This window comes from Hippopotamus amphibius, chromosome 14 (genome assembly GCF_030028045.1).
Source record: "Hippopotamus amphibius kiboko isolate mHipAmp2 chromosome 14, mHipAmp2.hap2, whole genome shotgun sequence".
Classification (NCBI taxonomy): domain Eukaryota; kingdom Metazoa; phylum Chordata; class Mammalia; order Artiodactyla; family Hippopotamidae; genus Hippopotamus; species Hippopotamus amphibius.
This window is the reverse complement of record NC_080199.1, coordinates 44,054,471-44,062,582: the sequence shown is the minus strand read 5'-3', so window position 1 is coordinate 44,062,582 and position 8,112 is coordinate 44,054,471.

Genomic DNA, 8,112 nt, shown 5'->3' with positions numbered 1-8,112 from the left:
AAAAGAAACATGTACCACCATGTTCATTTACACTATTTACAATAGCCAGGATTTGGCTAAATGCCTAAATGCCCTTCAACAGATGAATGGATAAAGAAGGGGTGGCATATATATACAATGGACTATTACTCAGCCATAGAAGGGAATGAGATTGAGTTATTTGAGGTGGATGGACCTAGAATCTGTCATACAGAGTGAAGTAAGCCAGAAAGTGGAAAACAGATACCATATTCTACTCACATATTTGGAATCCAAAATAATGGTATTGATGAACCAAGTGACATGGCAAGAATAAAAATGCAGATGTAGAGAATGGACTTGAGGAAACACGGGGGGGGCAAAGGGGAAACTGGGATGAAATGAGAGAGTAGCATTGACATATATACACTACCAAATGTAAAATAGCTACTGGGAAGCTGCTGCATAACACAGGGAGATCAACTTGATTATTGGTGATGACTTAGAGGGATGATATAGGGAGGGTGGGAAGGAGCCATGGGAGGGAGGGGTTATGGGGCTATATGTATAAATACAATTGATTCACTTTGTTGTACATCAGAAACTGGCAAAACAGTGTAAAACAATTATACTCCAATAAAGATCTTGAAAAAAAAATCAGCTTTAATGCTCAGAGTCTTTAAAAAAAAAAAAAGAGCCAGATTGAGGAAATCACACTCCTCAATATTTTGCTGATTTTATTTTCAAGGAAAAAGGAATTACAACCATGTTGAATTCTAATAAGGTGAGACTGTGAAAGGCCATGATTAAGAGTAAGTCACTATGAGCTGGTGAAAAATACAGGTGAAATAACAGAATTGTGGAGGTGATAACATGTTTATTTTAATTTTCATAAAATTTTGTTGTGTTTAGGTTTTTTGATTGAGTGTAAATGATGATACATCTACATGAGTACGTAGGTGAGTATATGTGTATGTACACATATATGTATGTGTGAAATATATTTAATATATTTAAATATATGCATGTGTACTTATTTCTATGTTAATAAGAAAGAATAAAGAAAAAATATTAGGGAATCAAACTTATAGGTAAGTAGGAACTGCAGCCAATGTGCTCCATGCTAGCAGTGCAGTCATTATCCTTTGAAGTCAGTTTTTTAGATGATTGGACTAATTTTAAAGACATTATTAAGGTATACGTAAGTTCCCAGTTTTAACACTATAACAATATAATTAAATCAATATATCACGATGATAGAACAATAGGTTAGGTACTTCTGGTCTCACAAAATTCAAAGCAAACATCCTTTCTGGAAAATCTACCAAGAATAAAATAAGTAAAATCTAATGAAAGTAAAGAACTTAAAACACTAATAATAAAACAAATAAAACCTTATTATAATAGAAAATGAACCTCAGGTTTAAATTATCTTTGATTTCAAAATTAAGCACCATGACCAGACCAAGAATCAACTGATGAGAACCCAGATCCTGGAACTTCAGCCTGTAGGGGACTGTTTTTCTTGGTTCCTTGGTTCCTTCCTTCTTTCCTTCCCTCCTCTCCATCCACCCTCCACTCTCTACCCTCCCTCTCTCCCTTTTCTTTAGCTCTACTTCTGTCTCTCTTTCTTCCTTCCTCCTGCCCTGTCTTCCTTTCTTCCTTTTGCTTTTAGATTTGATTTACATATTAAAATCTTAGCAAAATTCAAACATTTTATCTGGTAAGCATTCTTAAAATGTAGAGGATAGCACTAACAAATACAAAGATAAACAAAAGAATAAAGGAAAGATTAATGAAGAAATATATTTAAATCCATTCAACAAGACTTTTTAATCCATTTTACTATATATACACTAATTTTTACAATTTATGCAATTTTGTATATTTTGTGTATTAAGCTCATAAAAATCTGATATATATATATCACATACAATTTGTGATTTTTGTATTTTAGAATAAATTATTTAAGTTTCTTATCAGTTTTTAAGTATGTCTGAGGATATGATTAGTGAAATCCATAAGATTTCATAAACTCTGGGTAATTACACTGTGACTATTTGGAGAAGTGTTAATATTTAAATCAATGTTAAGAGATTAACTTATCAAATAAATAAAGCTGACATTTATAAAGCATGAATACTATAAAACACATCTCTAAACCCAGCAAATATAACTGAATTTTTAAAATGTATAAACCACCCAAAAATCTCAAATTCAAGCATCCCAGGCTCAGTCCATCTCTTGTCTTTTTAGGTAACTTATTCTAGCAACTAACTGCAACAATTCTTCATCCTATGGGGAGTTCTAGCCAATTAATTCTACCAGCTTTTCTCTGTGTACAACCTCTGTGTCCTCAGTTTCTTCCTTGCCTAGTTTTGGTTCCATAGTGCATCATTATAATTCTCACCTCCCTTATGACACCCTCTGCCATACTAAACTGTAAAATTGTACCCTCCTTAAATGCATTCCTCCAATTCTCCTGTGTTTCCACAAACAGTTATACCTGGCTGGTGCAGAATACATACTGCAATGAATTACTGCACTTTAAACTTATAGTACATTTCACATTATTCCTAAAATGTTTCCTAAACTGTTTCCTAAACTCAATATGTTTCCCAAGTCAATTTCATCTCAATTTCATAAAAAGAAATTTTGCATCTTCCTTTGGTTTTCCAGAACATTTCTGTACTCCTCTGTTTTCTCATACTTTAGAAGTTTATAAAGCTGACACTGATAGAGGCTTTCTGGGTTTGTGGAGGAAATTCAGGTTTCATGAACTTGAATGGGAAAATAGAATATTTTCACTATCTAGCTTTAAATTTAACTTTCCCTTTAACTATAAATATAGACAATAAACCATTGTTATTTTAGCAAAGTCTGTGGACTTTGTCACAAATAGAAAATGCATGCATTTAATATCACATACAATTGGTGCAAACATCTTGAAATATGTACATCATCATCACTACTTAAGAGTAATATAGTTTCAAAATCTACTGCTCAGTTCTATAACTTAATACATTAATAAAAACACTTATTATTATATAAAAATTAGTTCTTATTAACATTTTGGAAATGATTTAACAATTTTTCAGTATAATTATTCTTCTTTGTAATCTTATGTATTTTATTTTATGAATTTGTGAGGAGTCTACCAGAATACTAACACATCCTTCAAACACACCCACATGCACACACAGTTAAGATTTTTTTCTGACTGATAGTCTAACTTCTTAATTTTCAAGAGCAAAAAGGACAGAAGAGAGTTACTTTGTTTTCACCCTACAAAATCTATCCATTTATTTGATCCTGTGCTGAGTCCTTATTTTCTAATTTATTTCCATCTAAAATATTGCCTGTGTACAAACTACTCAGGTCAAACGTCCCATTTATACACAGGATTATTATTTTTTTGACTCTTTATATTTATTTATTTTTTTGGGGGGTACACCAGGTTCAATCATCTGTTTTTATACACATATCCCCGTATTCCCTCCCTTCCTTGACTTCCCCCCCGAGTCCCCCCCACCCTCCCTGCCCCCTCTAAGGCATCTTCCATCCTCGAGTTGGACTCCCTTTGTTATACAACAGCTTCCCACTGACTATTTTACAGCTGGTAGTATATATATATATATGTCTGTGCTACTCTCTCGCTTCATCTCAGTTTCCCCTTCACCCCTCGCCCCCTCCCATACCTCGAGTTCTCCAGTCCATTCTCTGTATCACAGGATTATTTTCCTTTCACCTGCTTAAGAACTTTTTCCTTCAATGGATACTCCTTTTTGCAACAAATTTTCCTTTCTTACTTGCTAATAGAAATATATCAATAATTAAAGAGCCATTCATATCTCTTGCATTATAAAGAAATAAATATTTAAGTAATCCTTGTATTTTTTCCCTTGTATGTTTTTAATGTCTTTCAAATTTTGCAAGGCTCTTATTTTCAGAAAATTACTTTTTTCTTTTCTTTCTTTTTTTTTTTTTTTTTTTTTTTGCCTAAAGTTTGTCTTCCTATTACACAACTTTTGAAGGCAGGACCTTGGTCTGTTTTATTCACCCCTATTACTTAGCCTAGAACATTATGGGAACTCAATGAATACACAGATGAATTGTAATAGGGGTGAGGCGAGCACACAGCCCTTATTAAACAACCTTTAGTGGGGCAGATAGAGGTCCCATTCTGCCAACAGTCAGCCTTGAAGTGGTCCTGGTGGCAGAGAGTCCTGGATGTGAGAGGCAGATGTCACCCTCCCTGGGGCCTTCCAGGCCTTCTGGCCTCAGGCCCACAGGTGAGCTGAAGGCCCAAGGACAGGCTGAGGGCTGTGACCTGCAGAGCTCCAGAGCCCTCACCATGGTTACCCACTGGCAGGGCCCAGGCCTTGATGCAGCAGTGAACCTCTTCCACATCCCCACTTCTGTGACCTAATGGCAGCAGACTTCATGGGTTGCAGTTCAAGGGACCTGGTCCCCATTTAGGAGGCCTGAGAAACTTGAGGGTTGGCTGGGTCCTGGGCTCCTTGCTCTCTCAGTGATGAAGGCTGCATGGGGTCTGGAACCTGGCCCTGAGGGCATCACCTGCTGAGATCTGCCTCCTAAGTCAGGCCTGGACACTGGTGGGAGAACCCTCACTGGGTGTTAGATGAACATTGTCAGGCTGCATAATTGGCCTGCACAGGGACCCTCCTCCTCTTAGCCAGGGCCTGGATCTTGGAGGCCAAATGTCGAGGCTTGGGACCTTGCCCTTTTTTGTCAGAACAGAGAATAGCATTTGTTTTGGGAGAGGTTTACAGGAACAGCATGACCTGACTGTGACCTGACCTCAAGAACATGGCATCTGACACCAAGAAGTTTGCAACAGAAAACCACACCCCCCCCACCTTTGCTATAAAAGAGCTTTGTTAAAAGCTATTGGTGAGTTCAAGGTTTTTAAAGCATGAGCTATCTGTCTCCATGCATGACCCTGCAATAAACCTTTCTCTGCTCCAAACTCCTAACATTTTAGTGTTTTTTGGCCTCACTGTGCATTGGGCACATGGACTTGCATTTGCTAACAAGGAGGATTTATTGTAAAACAGAACTTGCAACATTAGACAGGAAGGTCAGATTTTCCCAGAATAAGGTATGTGTAGTAATTATAGACTTGGAACCACAGTAGCATCAGAATATTACTTACTAGAAAAGTCTAGGACCCAGAATATACGTGCAAGAAAGATTTTATTGAAATGAGAATTGGCCATTGTTAAATGATGAAATATCAATCTCCAGAATAGGATAAAGGTGGAATGATTGATCATCAAATACTGATGTTGGAATACTGAGTATAGCAAAATTGGTACATGACAATATAACATTTGTGAACAGAGACAGTTTCATGATTGTGAACCAGTGATCTGTGAAGTCCACAGAGTTTCCTTCTTAGAAGGGCCCCAGTCTTGGTTTAATGCTCTGCTTCTGTTCTGTCATCTTGAAATTCTAAATAATTTTTAAGCAAGGAGGCTTGCATTTCATTTTGATCCTCAAGTTATATAGCCAGTCCTGCTTGCAAATATAAACTTACATATTTAATTTTTCCATTCCTTTGTGAGATAGGTGAACAGAACACTATGATTTTTCTTACTTTATGTTTGTATACTTTTATATTTGTGGTAGGTATTAGATTCCTCTAACATTTCCAAGTAAAACTTGGAATGATAAGTTTTTATTATAAGCTTTGCAGGATTTTGTTTTGTAGAACATATTGGTGAATTTTTTGAGTAATAAAATGATTATTTAAATAGATTACCTGTTTATGCAGGTCTTTTATATGCATATATCAGAATTTTAAGAACAAAATTAAATTTAGTTCATTAAATTTATTAAAGGTATAAGATTTTTTAAATAGGACTAAACTCTTCAAGATATGAAATTCCTACGCATAAAATTTCAAAGAGAATTTTTTTAGAGGTAACATGCCCATTCATTGAGTATATTCATCTTATTTTGCTTATTTTATGATTTTTGCTTTTACTGTTTCTAAAGCTTTTCCAACTAATCACAAAATTATTGTAGTACAAAATGCATCAAATTCTAACATGTTTAATATCCTTTTTACTTTTAGAAGTTATTGTTTTCATTAACTGTGATTTGCAAATTCCTGGGCTACATTAGGACTACTACATGTCTCAGGAACAAAAGAAAAAACAAAGTTCTTTTGGTTTTGGAAACCTGTAAAACCTAAAATACAGCATTAACATATAAAGAATGCTGTGCATACAAAAATGAGTTGTATACAAATAAATTAACAAACAGAAAAATATCACATGATGATGAGAATCTACACCACTTTAGCAGATAAAATGCAAACATTTTAAGTTTAAAATGTATTTAAAATTCAAATTCTTTTTCAAAGATGTATTTGGGTTATGTCTCTCCTTGGTTTCATTTTAGTATAAATCACAGGAAAGAAAAAAATTTAAATACCTTTCAGTATTATAGTTTTATAACCTGGAAATTTGTACTAGTCTGAGACTCAGGTAGTAAGCCTAGGCAGATCCTATTCCCAACTCTGTCCTTAACTAGTTTAATGATATGGAAGATACTGTTAAGACCCTTGAGTATTAGCATTTGGGTAATTATTCATAAAATGTGAATTTTTTATCTGAACTTCTGTATAAGGAGTTTAGATATAAGTATCTAAATCCTTACAGATTATACAGGATAAAAATTCATTCTCAGCTGAAGCAATGGAATCTGTGCTCTCATGAAAACTTTGTATTTCATATTAAATTTTAATTATTTTTTACTAATTCTTGAATAATGAAACATTAAGTATCTAAATGTAACTGCTTTAAATCCTATGTTCTTGTAACTGAATATTCATCTTTGTATCTGTTGGGCAAAGTACATTGCCTCACAAAAAAAAATGTTCTCAATACATTTATTCCTCAAAAATGAATACACTGTTCATTGTTTGGCCTACTGCAGACCATAAGTATATTAATCTCCTTTCTCTGGGGTAATAAAGTGACTTGGAGGGTTGTTTTGCCCTTTGTCCATATGCAATTTATAAAACTCAAGATGAATTGTTTGGCTTAAGCTTGGTTTAGTTGATCATTTCTTTTCAACCAAATTAAATGTAAGAAGTAGTGTTAGGAGAGAACATCCTCTAAATTATATCAGCCAGGTATTTCACAGCTGAGTAAACTTTTCATGGTATTAATTTTAATATTGTCTAGAATTATAGGGCTTGGAATGTCCATTTTAAACTATACTGTTAGTAGAAACATATTCAGATAAAATATGCTTATACATGTATATGCACATTCTGGCAACATAAGATTGAGAATTCAATGAGCTAAAGAGCTTTTGTGGAATTCACCTTTTTTTTATTTTAAAACTATTTTTGCATGCTTGCTATACATCATGCACTACACTAGGTTTTTTGGTGATGATAGCAAATATGATTGCATGTATGATTGCAGCTGTCATTGCTAAATGGATGACCAAAAATGATTAATCCATATCCTAATTCCCAGAAACCGGGACTATTACCTTGTGTAGCAAAAGTAAATATTAACTTATTTGGTGAAAAAAGTAACCAAGTTAAAGATTTTGAGAGGAGAAGTTGACTTATTCTGGATTATTCAGGTGAGACCTGTATCCAATAAGAAGTTTCATTTGGAGAGTAGGCAGAGGCATCTGCCAGACTGAAGTAGAGATGGCCATGTAAAGATGGAAGCAGAGAATTGAATGGTATAGCCACAAACCAAGGAATGCCAAGAGCCACCAGAAGCTGGAAGAAAACAAGGAACAGAATTTCCTTTAGAGACTCCAGGAGTTTGACCCTGCTGATGCCTTAATTTCAGAATTCTAGCCTCAAGAATTGTGAGAGAAAAAAATTCTCAATTGTTTCAAGTCCCTAAGTTTGTGGTACTTTGTTATTTCAGCCAGAGGAAACTAATACACCAGCTAATCAAAATGACTTATGAGAGCATGTAAGAGTAACACTCAATTCAGGCCTTGTGATCATTTAAGCTTCCTGGTAGAGGTAACATCAAAGCTACTATGAGATTTCTATGTTCATATAATTTATATCTCTTCCTTGAATGACATTTTAAGGGTTTTCATTGGAGCTGCAAAAAGACTACACAGAAATAACTTAGCAACATTCTG